This window comes from Muntiacus reevesi, chromosome 1, assembly GCF_963930625.1.
Source record: "Muntiacus reevesi chromosome 1, mMunRee1.1, whole genome shotgun sequence".
NCBI lineage: Eukaryota > Metazoa > Chordata > Mammalia > Artiodactyla > Cervidae > Muntiacus > Muntiacus reevesi.
The window spans coordinates 35306874-35323748 of NC_089249.1; the positions used below are offsets into that span (position 1 = coordinate 35306874).

Genomic DNA, 16875 nt, shown 5'->3' on the forward strand with positions numbered 1-16875 from the left:
GAAAGTGAAAGAGGAGAGTGGAAAAGTTGGCTTAAAACTCAACGTTCAGGAAACTAAGATCATAGCATCCGGTCCCATCACTTCATGGCAAATAGATGGGGAAACAGTGTGAACAGTGAGAGATTTTATTTTGGGGGGCTCCAAAATTACTGCAGATGGTGACTTCAGTCATGAAATTAAAAGATGCTTGTTCCTTGGAAGAAAAGCTATGACCAACCTAGAAAGCATATTAAATAGCAGAGACATTACTTTGCCAACAAAGGTCCATCTAGTCAAGGCTATGGTTTTTCCAGTAGTCATGTATGGATGTGAGAGTTGGAACACAAAGAAGGCTGAACGCCAAAAAATTGATGCTTTTGAACTGTGGTGTTGGAGAAGACTCTTGAGAGTCCCTTGGACTGCAAGGAGATCCAACCAGTCCATCCTAAAGGAGATCAGTCCTGGGTGTTCATTGGAAGGACTGATGTTGAAGGTGAAACTCCAATAATTGGCCACCTGATGCAAAGAGCTGACTCATTGGAAAAGACCCTGATGCTGGGAGGGATTGAGGGCAGGAGGAGAAGGGGACGACAGAGGATGAGATGGTTGGATGGCATCACCGACTCAATGGACATAGGTTTGGGTAAACTCCGGGAGTTGGTGATGGACATGGAGGCCTGGCTTGCTGTGGTTCATGGGGTTGCAAAGAGTTGGACTCGACTGAGCGACTGAACTGAACTGAACCAAACTTATATGTGGAAATTAAAATATATAACTAGTGAATAGAACAAAGAAACAGCCTTACAGAGAGAGAACAAACTATTGGTTACTGGAGGGAGAGGGAAGGGGGAGGTACAAATAGGAGTAGGGGAGTAAGAGATATTAATACACATCACTGTGTATAGAATAGGCTATAAGGACATATACACAGCACAGGGAATGTATCTCAGTATTGTATAATAACAATAAATGCGGTATGACCTTTAAAAATTGTGAGTCAATCTGTTGTACACCTGAAACTTAATATTTTAATTCAACTATGCCACAATAAAAAGTGCTTTTAATAAAATTTTTAAAAGGAAGGAACATCAGATGCCGTTGTAGTCTTATTTACTAGACCACTTTTGATTCTAACAAATGTATTGGTATTTCATTTCACTTCACTGTTGTCTCAATTTAAACTAGGCCTATGATTTTGCTGTTCTTTGCCAGATCCTTAAAGATATAAAAAATCACTTTTAGAAACCACACAGAGCAAATTTTATTTTTTAAAAAGCTTTTTATTCTATATTGGAGTAAAGCTGATCAACAATGTTGTGGCAGTTTCAGGTGAGCAGCAAAGGGACACAGCCACACATACACATGTATCCATTCTCCCCCAAACTCCCCTCTCATCCATGCTGCCTCTTAACATTGAGCAGAGTTCCCTGTGCTACACAGGAGGTCTTTTGTTGTTTACCCATTCTAAATATAGCAGTGTGTACATGTTGATCCCAAACTCCCTAACTATCCCTTCCCCCTAGTCTGCCCCTACCCCGTAGAACTAATTATAAGTGGTATTGTTTTTATCTTTGTCCCATTTTTACAGTTACTTTTTTACTGGGAAGACCCAGAGGAATCAGGTGGAGAGGGAGGTGGGAGAGGGGATCAGGATGGGGAATACATGTAAATCCATGGCTGATTCATGTCAAGGTATGACAAAAACCACTACAATACTATAAAGTAATTAGCCTCCAACTAATAAAAATAAATGGAAAATATATATATATCTTTTTAAAGTTATTTTTTTTATTTGGTTGCACTGGGTCTTCATTGCTGTGTGTGGGCTTTCTCCATGTCCCACACATACTATTACCTTTAAGAGAGTTTAATTCTTTGGTCCTTAGGACCACACTTTATGCTGTAGAACTAAAGGGACCCGCCATATTTGTCAGCTAACTGGGGCATGGCATTCACCCCAGATTTTCAGCAAATCTTCACCCATCCTGCAAACCAGATGGAGAATTTAACTATTTTATAGCATCTAGCAGCTGTCTTCTTTTGGTCCATATGTCTAGAGTCAAACCTCACTGCCTGCTGTACGGCCATAGTGAAGTAAGATGCTTAGCAATCATATTTTTCTGAGTTTTCCTTTGTCTCCCTTCTAAGTAGTTTAAAAAAAATTAACCATCTTAATAGTACATCAAATAAGTAAACAGAGGAAAATCCCATTCAAATGGTATCTACCACACAGGTAACTTCATTTTACCACATGGTATATTCATAAATGTTTTACTATACAGTTTGTACACAAATTGGGACTAAAGATTGATGAATTGCCCTCCCACATAACTTACTGCTCAATAGAAGACCATCATAAAATATTTGGCAACCAAGCCTTACTGGCCAGAGAAAGACCTACATATGGTTTATCTCTTCCTGGTGCTCACTAAATCAGAGCCTTAAAGAGAAATAAGAAAGCTCAATTTAATGTTCTCACTACAGAAGACAAATACTAAAACAGATGGTAGAATATAAAGCAATTTCAGCTTTTTATCTCTTGGGTTCTTCCAGAATTAAACATTTGACCACGATGATTTAAAAACATATCCGTGAAAAAGCAGGAAAACAGAAAAGGCATGCAAATTTTCATGGAATGCAAGCCACAGTCATGGAAATGGAATTTTCATTTGGGCCTCAATAAAATCAGAGTGTGTGAAGACTGGTCTTGTAATACAAAATTAACACATGACCCAAAGCGCTCTGGTGCCGTCTGGTACCCAAATGGGATATGTTTTCAAAACTATGGGATTTTTTTAAGGCTGACTGAACTCTCAGCTGGATGGCAATCTTAAAAATATTAGTCATATACTTGACTACTTTTTAAATGTTCATTTGGATAGTAAGAGCCAAGGGCAGCTGTAAAATAAACACACTCCAAAACCCTCCAATTCAATTTCACTGTGAAATTTCACTGTGAAATGTAGTCAGAGATCCATTTGCAGCAAGTCATTAAGCAGTGTGGCTCCAGCCTAAAGACCCAACAAGGATAGTGGAGAGAACAATAGAGGATGAATGAGAGAAGGCAGAGGAGCCAAGAAAAACTTGGATCTTGGGTCCCCTAAATCATCGCTGGCTAACCTAAGGTGCCTGATAACACACTCATGGAGAAAAACAAACATTCTCTGAACACAAACTGTCCCAGACTGTCCTTCCCACATAATTACTGCTGCAATGTAACTAGTAAAGTATGAAACTATTTCTTTTCTTAAGCAAGAGCAACACCAAGTGATAACAGTACTGAACTGATTTCAGATAAAATGGAAAACTCTGCCACAGTCTATTTTCAAGAAAATCAAACATAACTTGGAAGACAAATTTAAGCCCTATGTACAGACACTATCCCTTGCAAGGGTGTCCCCTGCAGTGGCTTCAATCAGTAAAGAGTAGCATTCCCACATCTCTGCAAATGGCACAAACTTTGTTTCTTTTTACTGCTGAGTAATATTCTACTGTGTGTATATATGTACCAGATCTTTTTCCTCCATTCCTCTGTCGATGAACATTTAGGTTGCTTCCACATCCTGGTTATTGTAAGTAGTGCTGCAATAAGCATTGGGGTTCATGAATCTTTTGGAATTATGATTTTCGCCAAGTATATTAACACATATGTGTGGAATCTAGAAAAATGGTACAGATGAACCTATTTGCAAAGTAGATAAAGAGACAGAGATGTAGAGAACAAATGTATGGACTCCACAGGCGGGGTGGGAGGTGGGGTGGGAGGTAGGGTGGGATGAATGGGGAGACTGGGACTGACATGTACACATGACTATATATAAAACAGGTAACTAATGAGAAGTTACTATATAGCTGAGGGAACTCTGCTCAGTGCTCTGTGGTGACCTCAATGGAAAGGAAATCCCAAAGAGAGGGGATGTATATATATATATACACACACACACACATATGGCTGATTCACTTTGCTGTACGGCAGAAACTAATACAATATTTTAAAGTAATTATATTTCAATTAAAAAAAAAACTTGAAAAAAAATAGCATTCCCTCTAGAGACTAAGGTGAACAGGAAGGCTCAGCCTGGCTGACCTCTCCTATCTGACTCCACTAGTTTAAGGAGAGAAATACTCAATGAAACAAAGGTTTAGGCCATTGGAATGCTCTCCCTCCAGAGTTCCAGGGGAAAAAATCAGATTCGAAGGAAATAAAAGTTTAGTTTTTCTTACACACCAAGGGACAAGTTCAGATGGGTTATGGAACAGGAAAAGCTTATTTCCTGGGCCCTGCCACTTTTGCTTCCTTCCTCTTAACAGGTTTATTAAAGCTGTTTGTTAACCCTGTTCTGTGGTACTGAATACAGTGCTGGATTCAGAGACAGAAACACTAACCTCTGACACTTCCTAACTGTGCATTGCTGAGTTAGCGCCAGAATTCAAGAGAGGACATAAAAGTCTGAACCCGGACCTCTAAGCTGTGCCATACTAAACGCTGAGGTCTAAGAGGCTGTCTCTGCTCTCGCGCTAGTGGTGGGGTTTGGGATGGGTGCGTGCAGGAGACCCGGGTTCAATCTCTAAACTGGGAAAATCCCCCGGAGAAGGAAATGGCAGCCCCCCCCCCTTCAGTATTCTTGCCTGGAAAATTCCCTGGACAGAGGAGCCTGGCTGGATACGGTCCGTGGGCTTGCAGAGTCAGACGCGACTGAACAGGAATAACACTTTTTTTCCCCCCTTTGGGATGAGTACATTCATGCAAGTCTGAAACAAAAACATGTTTCCCTACAGAGCTAGGGAGCAATTATATGAAAATATGGAAACAGATGTGAAAAGCAAACAGTACATTTCCAAGTAAAATTTAAAGAACCTTGGAGCTCGGGGAAGATACATTGAGGAGGTGATAGCCAAGGGTTTCAAGCTGGAAGGGGGTTATCCTTCATTCCAGAGAACCTCGCCTCTCTCCCTGCTGCTGGGTCAGTCTCAATCCTCAGGGGATTGCTCTCAAATATCCGCCAATTCAACCCCCTCAGGGATCAGCAATGTCCTCAAGGTATTGTTCCTTTGGTTTTCACACACACGAGTCAAAGTCTTTACTTTTAACAGATCATTCATGAAGTCTGAAAAGCTATAACATCTCAAAGGAATGAATCTCGAATGGTAAAATTTCAGAAATGATAACAAAGCTTTGAAAGTTTGAGGGATGGGGTATCTGTGTGTTCAGAATACCTCTCATACCACACCCTGTAAACAATTACATTCTTTTACCAATCATAATGCCAGACCTTAAGAGACTGCTTTAGCCTGAAAATCTTCAAAGAAAGGGTGAATCTTCACCCAGGTACTATACATTTTTAATTCGCTCATGTCAAGTTGGCCTAAATTAAAAATTTTTTGTTTCCAAAAGGCTTGCACCTAGCTATATGTTGGCAAAAAATTCATAACTATTCAAGAAAACAATTTCTACTAATGAACTGAAATTGAAAGTGTTAGTCACTCAGTTGTGTCTGACTCTTTGCGACCCCATGGACTGTAGCCCATCAGGCCCCTCTGTCCATGGGATTCTCCAAACCAGAATACCAGAGTGGGTTGCCATTTCCTTTTCCAGGAGATCTCCCTGGCCCAGGGATTGAACCCAAGTCACCTACCTTGCAGGCAGATTCTGACTTCTGAGCCATCAGGGAACCTCAATGAACTGAGGGCTAAGGCATTAAGGATGTAGCTCTGAGCATCTGTGGAGTTCTCCCAAGTTTTGTGAAAGAAATATTTCCCCAAATATAGCTCAGTCCCTACTATTAATATTCAGCCCCTCAGAACAGAAAGCAGTCTTAATGTACAAGGGCAGCGGTTATACCACAGTGGCTTAAAATAAAGCTTTGAACTTGGAGTTGCATTCAAACCTTATCTCTCACTTAGCAGTCACATGACCTTTGTCAAATTATCTAACTTTGCTAACATCTGTTCCTCTATCTATAGAATGGAATAGTCACTCATTTTTATGTACACTAAGCTTATCCTTGTTTATCACACACAAACGTGCAGGTATTGGAGTTTCAGCTTCAGCATCAGTCCTTCTAATGAATATTCAGGACTGATTTCTTTCAGGATGGACTGGTTGGATCTCCTTGCTGTCCAAGGGACTTTCTCAGAGTGTTCTCCAACACCATAGTTCAAAAGTATCAATTCTTCGGTAGTCAGCTTTCTTTATAGTCTAACTCTCACATCCATACATGACTACTAGAAAAACCATAGCTTTAACTAGATGGACCTTTGTTGGCAAAGTAATGTCTCTGCCTTTTAATATGCTGTCTAGCTTGGTCATAACTTTTTTTTCCAAGAAGCAAGCGTCTTTTAATTTCATGACTGCAGTCACCATCTGCAGTTATTTTGGAACCCAAAAACTGGGGATAGGGAAAAGCTTCTATGCATCCTTGGGATTCTCACCAACACTGCAACAAAGCCCAGACCCAGTGGAGTCCTCTGCTATTTATAGCTTTCTTCCTCACCTCACTCTCTTACAAGCTCAAATTTCAGACTAAACCACTCATAATCAAACAGTCACCATTAGGGATTTTTAATTGAAGTCACCAAAAAGCTTATAAACAGTTACTTGAGATCAGTCTCTTGAAGGGTTTCCTGACTGGAGATGGAACATCTACAGGATATTAAACTCATGGCAGCTTAAGTAAAGATTCTGCATGAGTTTACATTTCCTCAACTGTGTGCACTTTCTGAAACAATGGTGTGCTTCTAAAAGAACAGACTAAATGTTATTGGGGCCTGAGCATCAGCAAATAAGGAGGGAAGGAGTGAATAGAACCAAGACCAATGAAGCCAGAATAAACAGCCCATATAGTTAGGCCTTCCTTTCATTTTTATTTCCTCTAATTTGAAAGGATATTTTCTAATAGAAGCAGAGTTCCTTTGTCTGAAAGATCTGAATGCTGGGACCATGGTCACTCAACCTGAAGTCATCAAGTGCCTGGGTATTTTTAAAAATTCTGAAACCCTAGGCCTGGGACTCAAGGGGCATTTTGAAAAAATTATAGAGAACAGTTCTTGTCAATTTCCATTTACTGAAGAACTTTGTATTGAACAGGAATTGGGTTTCTATCTTTTTACTAACAGCTAACAGAGCTGAAAAACCAAAAAGCATTAAGGTAATTATTTTCCTTAAAAAGCAGAAGGGAAACACCAACCCTGGAACTTCGGAGCAAAAAGTCTGCTTACTATCAAAAACAAAAGTTCACCCAAAGGTAAACCAGAATAGACTGCTGGTCTTTTCAGGCAAAAACAAAGAACAAATGCATAAGTCGCTGGCTTTGTTACAGCATAATGTTTATAAAACATTTAATGCAGTGTTCCTTGCCAATTAGGAGAGAGTACAGGATTTACCTTTCAGTTTTAATATCTTTGCCTGACTTTCAAACTAGTAACATGAGCCAAAAGGATTAAGGAAACCCTTTCACATATTTCTACACAACTGTCTTCCTTGGAAATTATCTTCAGGGTAAAAGGGAATGATATTAGGCCCCTGTAGCAGGGACAAGCTAGATTTCCTTTAGATATAATTGGTACAATGTGAAATTTACTTGTATTTTCATGTCAAAGCCTGATTATCTGACCATCCTCAAGATTCTGTGAGCTACCTAATACTTTTTATACACCATTTTTTATATACCTTTAATAAAGCCTTTTCTGTTAAAACTAGCAAGAGAGGATTCAAAGTTAAAATAAACCACAGAGTCAGCGGTGCCAAAGAGTTTACAGTCAACAGACTCCCAAAGGAACAGAAATCTGAATGATTTTCTCCCTGAACTGGGTTTGAAAGTAGCAAAGACCCTATGACTTTTCAAGGACCTGTAGTTCATTTTACACGGGGCAAAAGTGTGACCTACATGACTACCTTTTGTGAGCAACAATGCGGCACCTACTATTAGCAAAAGACTACACGATCCCTGTTGCCTCCCAGGAAAGCTTAAAGAGAGAAAATGGCAAGCTCAGTATTTAAAATTCTTAGCTTGGGACTTCCCTGGGGGTCCAGGGGTCAAGACTCCATGCTTCCTGATGCAAGGGCTGCGGGTTCAATCCCTGGTTGGGGAACTAAGATCCCACATGTTGTTTGGCCAAAATAAATAAACAAACTCTTTAAAAAATAAATAAAATTCTTAGCTCTGGGTACAATCCTCAAATAAGGGGTTTCTATGACTACCCACCCTAAGAAAGAGTCTCTTCTATGCTGCAAGGCTGAGATCACTGAAGTCAGACACAGAAGATGACCTTAACTTGTACCACAGCAATGCAGATTGATTTCACAGTCCTTCTCTTGAGTACAAGTGAGGGAACTGATCAAGAAAGAATGCGATCCTAAGAGCTCCAGTGGAGTCCACTGGTATCCCAAAAATTAATTTAAAACCACTCATTTTCCCTTGCCAGATAAAGCCGTTCACTCTTCCATTAACACCAGTCTGTTACTAACTTGCTATAGGAGTGTGTGGGTGTTCAGTCCTGTCTGAATCTTTCGTGATCCCATGGACTGTAGCCCACCAGGCTCCTCTGCCCATGGGTATTCTTCAGGCAGGAATACTGGAGTGGACTGCCATTTCCTCCTCCAGGGCATCTTCCCGACCCAGGGATCAAACTCGGCATCTCCTGTACTGGCAGGCGGGTTCTTTACCACTGAGGCACCATAGGTGGCTTGGTTGTAAATACCTCACCTGGGCAAGTTCCTTCTCAAGGGTTCCAATTCTTCCCATGTCCCATTCTAAATTGCTTCTATACCTAAAACTGGATATATACTCCAGCGTGCCCTTTGAGGTACATTACAAAAATCAAATCATGAGTATACAAAAGCAAAACAGGAAAAATCAAAAGAACAGGTTAAATTCTATTACAAAAAATCCCGAGAATAGATGTGAAACCAGATCCTGGGGATGGCAGATTAGAGGGAGAAGAACATCATTTTAGATTTACTCAAGTTAAAAAAACAGAGACAAATAGCAGAAATGCTGGTGCCAATATACTAATTCTGGGTGATCCAGGTTGCTTCTGTTTTCTTGGTGGTTTAACTCAAATCTGGACTCAATCATGGCCTCCTAAATGAGACTGAGATACAAGATTATTGGTAGTAGAAAAAACATAGAAATCTGGAGAGACAGATATCACATGCGACATAATTCTATCTGTTCCCAATTAGGTCTCCCAAGAAGGCCCCATGTCTTTACCACAGCCCTGAGAAATAAATGTTGAGGTCTTCGGAAAGCAGTATAATGGCTGGACTCTGTGGATCAAGATAAATGTGAAAGCTGTCTGTGTAATGGGTCCTATTCTTTCAATAGAGATTATGGGATCCAGAGTGGAAGAGGCCAACAGAGTTACCTTATCACAAGAGTTAAGACTGGCTTACTAACCATAATAAGCAAGACTAGAGTGGATACGAATTTAATTTGCTTAAAACAGTTTACTCCAAGAACTATTTTATTGATGAAATTAATGAAAGGTCAACGATGTCTATACAAGACTTATTAAAATGCACATATTCATTTAAGCAAGGTCAAAGCATCTACAAGGCGAAAACCACCGTGGGATTAGAACACTGAGATCAATGAGAAGTCAGTGGTCATGAACCTGGGAGACAAGCGATCATTTCTCCAAAGAAGGTCAGGGTTATGTCCACTGACCCAGAACAGGATTAGGGTTATGTCAAGTACTTTTAGTAAATCATAATTATTATGAATTATCTTTAGAGGATCCTAGGGTAAAGTTTGATTCTAGCGTCTCAGAAAGGCCTATAAACACACCCAGATCTTTTTTTTTTTTTTTAACACACCCAAATGTTTCTAAAGAAACTAAATGGTGCCACTGTTTGGGTCAGAAATTGTTTAGAGGGACCTTGTTAATTTCAAAATTATAATTGCAAATTGTCTCAAAAGTAACAAAAAGACTATTGATGCCAAAACCGATGGACCAAAGGTAACACTATGACAACAAACCAAAATTATACCATTAAAAGCTTTAATGTTTCCTAATATTAATAAGCTCTAAATGTAAGAAATTTAAAACATAACATCAACTGCCAAGCTAAAATTAGGAAATCAGATAATTTTTTAGAAAGCAATAAGGAATATACAAAATATACAGAAACTGTTTCCCTGCAAGTATTTTTTCAATGCATATACCCCTGGCAAACTTGATTAATGGAAAAAGAAAAAGCAAAAATATACAATATTAAGATAAAAAAGGCGGGGGCAGGGGGAGGCAGGAAGGGCTTACCAGGTGATGCTAGTGGTAAAGAACCTGCCCGTCAATGCTGGAGACCTCAGAGACTCAGGTTCGATCCCTTGGTCAGGAAGATCCCCTGAAGGAGGAAATGGCAACCCACTCCAGTACCCTTGTCTGGATCCCATGAACAGAGGAACCTGGCAGACTACAATTCAGAGGGTCGCAAAGAGTTGGACACGACTGAAGCAGCTTAGCATACACACACAAGATAGAAAGTAATAGCTGTAGGGTTTTATTTTTAATTATGATAAAAAATCAGAGTTTAATGATTTTAAAATCATTTGAGTATAGATGCAAGTCTATGGAAATGTTGCCAATACAATTGGTGGGTCCCCTCAGATTCACAAGACTGGATCTTCTGGAGTCCTCAATGACCCAGCAGTCACTGCAGCTGTCAACAACACCACCCCATCAGCAGGCATCTCAGATCACTCCATCATCTCCTGAGGCCAGTGCCAGGCTCTGGAAATACGACCTTCCTCACATCTTCCCATCATGCCAGAAGGCCCGGAAGCTCTAGTCCTCTTAATACTACTCAATCAGACCCACGGAGGCTCTGATTCCTCCTACCACTGACTCCAATGAATATTCCCCAAAATTGCATCCCACATGGTGGGATCTGGCCTCTGCAGCAAGAGGCCAGGTGATGCAATCTGGAACGACAGAGGGTGAGCACCCCACAGAGCAAATATTGACCAACAAGAACAATGAGATGAGAGGGAACTGGCAGATAAAGCCACCTCCCTTCCTCCCTGCAACAGACTATTCCTATACTTATTTTCTGGATAGCCTGTCTGGAGTTGCCCTGAGTGATACACCCCTCACCCTTCAGGAGGCAGTGAACACCAACCTGCATTTCCTTCCTCGCCTCTTTCGCTGTCCCAGGATTGCACCTCCCAATTGACAATTAGCACTCAACCCTGGCTTCAGTCTCTATTTTCCAGGGACTTCAAGCTAAGACAGTGATCGATTTGAAAATGCAGAGAAAACAGTTGACTTTACCAAAATAAAAACTACTGTATTTGACCAAATAGGAAGTAGCAAGCTTGAAAAGATTAATAATCGTAAAAGACGTTGGAAAGCCAAGGTCTACCACTTTTCAAAAAATTACCAGGCCCAGATGATATAGCATCTGGATTATCTCTACTTTTTAAAGTACAAATAATTCCTTATTTATGTTATTTATTCTCAACCACAGAATTCATTTTATGCTTTATCATGTTCTTATTAACATAATATAATGAAGAAAAAACTCTAGGCAAATTTCACTGATGAATAGGATGCCAACATTTTAAATGCTATCAAATAAATTCTGGCAGTATAGTAAAAGAACAATTCATCATAAAGATTTTTTATAACAAGAGTCTTTTATTTATTATTTTGGTTGTGCAGGGTCTTTGTTGCTATATAAGGGTTTTCTTTTTTCTTTTTTTTTCATTTATTTATATTAGTTGAAGGCTAATTACTTTACAATATTGTAGTGGTCTTTGCTATACATTGACATGAATCAGCCATGGATTTACATGTGTTCCCCATCCTGAACCCCCTCCCACCACCCTCCCCTTCCCATCCCTCTGGGTCATCCTAGTGCCCCAGCCCTGAGCACTTATCTCATGCATCAAACCTGGACTGGCCATCTGTTTCACAATTGATAATATACATGTTTCAATGCTATTCTCTCAGATCATCCAACCCTCACCTTCTCCCACAGAGTCCAAAAGTCTGTTCTATACATCTGTGACTTTTTTTGTCTTGCATATAGGGTTTCGTTACCATCTTTCTAAATTCCATATATAGCTGCATAAGGGTTTTCTCTATTTATAGGAAGCAGGGGCTACTCTTCACTGTGGTGCGTGGGCTTCTTATTGAGATGACTTCTCTTGTTCCAAAGCAAAAGCTCTGGGTGCATGGGCTTCAGTAGTTGTCGCTCAAGGGCTTAGTTGGTCCACAGCATGTGGAAGCTTCCCAGACCAGGGATTGAACCCATGTTCCTTGCATTAGTAGGTGGATTCTTATCCACTGTGCCACCAGGGAAGTTCCATCATAAGGATTTTTAAATTATTAGCAGGTCATATCCATATCAACATGTATGAGAGAATTCAGTAATTTTCTCTTTATAGCACAAGATCCTTGAAGACAATCTCTAGATCCATCCATGATGCTACAAATGGCATTATTTCATTCTTTAATGGCTGAGTAATATTACATTATATATATATATAAATACACCACATCTTCTTTATCTACTCATTTATCAATGGATATTTAGGTTGCTTAGGCATTTTGGCTATTGTAAATAGCACTGTTATGAACACTGGAGTGCATGTATCTTTTCTCCAGATACATGCCCAGAAATGCGATTGCAGGATCATACAGTAATTATTTTTAGTTTTTTAAGGAAACTCCATTCTATTCTCTATAGTGGGTGATATTTTTCTACTGTTCTTGTTCTTTAGGACAGCAATTTGCAATATGGGTAGTACATACTCCAAGGAATAAGCCAACAGATGCACTGGAAGAAAAAATATGCCATTTACGGGGGATGTTCTTTGAAATTTCCATTTTGTGTGTAGCACTAATAAGGTACTACCATATGTATTATTCAAAAACACTTAGAAACTGTTATGATTATTATTATAATCAATAGAGAAGAATCATTCCATTCAGTTAGCTGTGTTTTTCAGGACTGAAGTCATGATTTTCTTGACTTATTACAGTGGCCAGTATTTTCTATCAAGAGTCCTTCATAAGAGAATAGTAAAGACAAATCAGATTTTTCAACCCACAACCCACAAGTCAGAATAATGCTTGTAAAACTGGAGAATAACACTGTGGGATTTTTTTTTGTGGCAAGTAGCATGCTCCTTTTGGACATGAGCAAAACCACTTGACTAAAAGGTCCAATGTCACTAAGAAGTAGAACTCTTAGAGAGGGTACCTTAAGCCCCCATCTTCTCATTCCCAAATTTGTTGCATCATTTTCCTTTATGCTATAGCTGTATATTTCCGGGTCTCTTAAAACTCTGTTGCAGTGGAGGAAGTGGGGAAGAGTGGCATAGAGTTAATATGGTTTAATTTAAATGCAGAATACATCTTGTGAAATGCCAGACTGGATGAATCACAAGCTGGCATCAAGACTGCCAGGAGAAATAGCAACAATCTCAGATATGCAGATGATACCACTCCAATGGCAGAAAGCAAAAAGGAACTAAAGAGACTCTTGATGAGGGTGAAAGAGGAGAGTGAAAGGCTGGTTTAAAACTCAACATTCAAGAAACTAAGATCATGGCATCCAGTTCCATCACTTCATGTCAAATACATGAGGAAAATGTGGGAAAAGTGACAGACTATTTTCTTGGGTTCCAAAATCACTGCAGATGGTGACTGCAGCCACGAAATTAAAGGATGCTTGCTCCTTGGAAGGAAAGCTATGACAAACCTAGACAGCGTATTAAAAACATCATTTAAAAGAGACATCATTTTGCTGACAAAGGTCCATACAGTCAAAGCTATGGTTTTTCCAGTAGTCAAGTATGGATATGAGAGTCAGACCATGAAGAAAACTGAGCACTGAAGAACTGATGCTTTCAAATTGTGGTGCTGGAGAAGACTCTTGAGAGTCCTTTGGACAGCAAGGAGATCAAACCAGTCAATTCTAAAGGAAATCAACCCTGAATACTCATTGGAAAGAATGATGCTGAAGCTCCAATACTCTGGACACCTGACACAAAGAGCCAACACACTGGAAAAGATCCTGATGCTGGGAAAGATTAAAGGGGAGGAGAAGGGGCAACAGAGATGAGATGGTTGGATGGCAACACAGACTCAAGGGACATGAGTTTGAGCAAACTCCAGGAGATAGTGAAGGACAGGGAGGCCTGATGTGCTATAGTCCATGGGGTCACAAAAAGTCGGATGTGACTTAGTAACTGAACAATGGGATGGGGGTACCTAGAACAGCTTCAGTAGCTTGAGTTTTAGATCTTCTGCTACTACTACTTACTGGATGAGTGACCTTAAGAGTTATTTTCATCTCTCCAAACCTCAATTTCTTCATTTTATAGAGAACACAGTAATCTCAACCATGCTTACCTCAAAGGGTTGTCAAGATGCAATGATATAAAATATGTCACTATACCTTACAAGTTGTAAAGGCTTTACAAAATCAGGCATTGTTTTTATCCGTCACATTCAGAGGAGGGGCCTTGGGCAGGCATGGAGACCAATATAATCCTGGACCTTTTCTATTTATACAGTGGAAGACACTGATACTCAATTCCTCCATTTACAGACTGTTTAATATGTATGGAAAACCAAAGAAACTGCAGATTCCCTAGCCAGAAGCTGCAAACAGTGAATCCCTATTCCAATGCAGCTTAAAATTGAATTAAGGGAAGAACTTAAGGATATTAAGGAAAGGGGGACAGTTTTTACCCATCTGTGGTTATGGAAGGCAAATGATTGTATACCTCCAGATCAGAAGGAAAATAAGGGGAAAAGATGTTCAGTTTGGGCATTCTTGGAGAAGCAACTGTGTACACAATTCCAAAAGAAAAATAAATGTCCCTGTTCCAAAAATCGTCATCTTTTGTAAAGAAAAACAATCAGAGCCATATTGCTTCTTTCTAGCGGAGCACAGAAACTCTTCACTAAGTCTTCTTCGTGGGAAGTTAATGTAACAAAAGAACTCCTGGAGGAATATTAAGAGCTAATACTTTCCTTAGACTCACTTAATTCTATAATATGCAGATAGAATTTTTATTTTAATAGCCATCTAGGGACTATTTAATACTTTAACATTTTCCCCTAACCATTTCTGCAGCTTATGGTTTGCTACTCAGAGGAGTGGGGAAAATTAATATGACTGGCAATGCTGTCAGGAGAAAAAGGGAAACTTTTTCCATCATTCCTCTCCCACTACCTTGTTATATGGCTCCTGAAGGGCTGTTGCCTGAAGGGTTTAATGCCTAAGGAATTAATTAGGTCTGCTCTGGTAGAAACATTACTGCTATGGCTGTGGTTAGTGATTTCTTTAGCATAATCTTTAAAAGCTAAATTATCACCAGGTAGTGAAATGTTCTTTGTTGGTTGAATCCTCCTCTTCATTATTCTCGTAAGTTAATTGCAATTTCAGGGTTTGGTGTCATGGTTCCATTATGTTGAGTAGGTAAGTGATCCAAAAGAGTTCTTAACATTTCTGAAAGTCCTACCAAGTCAACCAGTCCAAACCTGAGACCACCCACTAAGATGGATATAAAGATTGCTTGAAGACTAAGATGATAAATAAGCCAAGCAAAATAAGATGAAGGGACCACTTCTAGTCTACTTCCATCTGTAAAAGGCTTTCAGAATACAATCACTGTATTGTCTCATAGAGGTGTTTAATGCTCCCCAGACAGTGACCTGGGGTTTCTTAGAAGAAAACCATTTCAGATTGACAGCTATAGGGGAAAGCATAGGTGGTCCAAGGAATCGATAAGCACAAAGAGAAAAGTCAACGACAATGAACACAGTGACTGAGGACACCAACCGAAATCAGAATCTTAATCAAGTGTCCCCAGAAGTGTCTATAATTAGATTTGGCTTTTTCAGAATATGAACAGCACAATTTAGGAACACGATAACAACCAAATAAGCAAGTATAGACAGTCTTCTTATGACCAACCTAGACAGCATATTAAAAAGCAGAGACATTACTTTGCCAACAAAGGTCCATCTAGTCAAGGCTATGGTTTTTCCAGTAGCCATGAATGGATATGACAGTTGGACTATAAAGAAAGCAGAGTGCTGAAGAATTGATGCTTTTGAACTGGGGTGTTGGAGAGACTCTTGAGAGTCCCTTGGACTGCAAGGAGATCCAACCAGTCCATCCTAAAGGAAATCAGTCCTGAATATTCATTGCAAGAACTGATGCTAGCAATGATGAAAAGTTTTTACTGCAGAACTTTATATAACTATGAAGGTTTCTACACTTGATCTGAGCTCAAAAACAAAACAAAACAAAAAAAACAAAACAAAAAAAAAAAACAAAAAAAAATCAAAAAAAAAAAAAAGAAAAAAAAAAAGAATTGATGCTGAAGCTGAAACTCCAATACTTCGGCCACCTCATGCAAAAAGTTGACTCATTTGGAAAAGACCCTGATGCTGGGAAAGATTGAAGGCAGGAGGAGAAGGGGACGACAGAGGATGAGATGGTTGGATGGCATCACCGACTCAATGGACATGAGTTTGAGTAAACTCTGGGAGATGGTGATGGACAGGGAGGCCCAGTGTGCTGCAGTCCATGGGGTTACAAGGAGTCAGACACAACAGAGTGACTAAACTGAACTGAACTGAGACAGTCTGCAATTCTATTGGATTATTTTTCTGTAGAAGCTTAATTTTTAATACTTGGTCTTAAAGACTAGAGAAGGCTGCCTGTATTCCTAAACAGCAAAGTACAGGCTTCTAACACAGATCATGATCAGGATGATCTCTTGAGCAGGAAGAGCAGGATATTGCTTTCAATGGCCTTCAGCATCATAACATATATATCAGAACTTCCCTAGTGGCTATATGGTAGAGAATCCTCCTGGCAGTCCAGGGGACATGGTTTGATCCCTGGATCAGGAAGATCCATGGGGCAAC

At 39.7% G+C, this 16875-nt stretch overlaps 1 non-coding gene across 1 annotated transcript; it reads left to right on the forward strand.

The window, feature by feature from the left end:
• Nucleotides 1-16162: 16162 nt before the first annotated feature.
• On the forward strand, nt 16163-16234 carry LOC136156453 (small nucleolar RNA U2-30). Its single transcript, XR_010661005.1, has one exon. It is a non-coding gene; the product is annotated as a small nucleolar RNA U2-30 (small nucleolar RNA).
• Nucleotides 16235-16875: the final 641 nt, after the last annotated feature.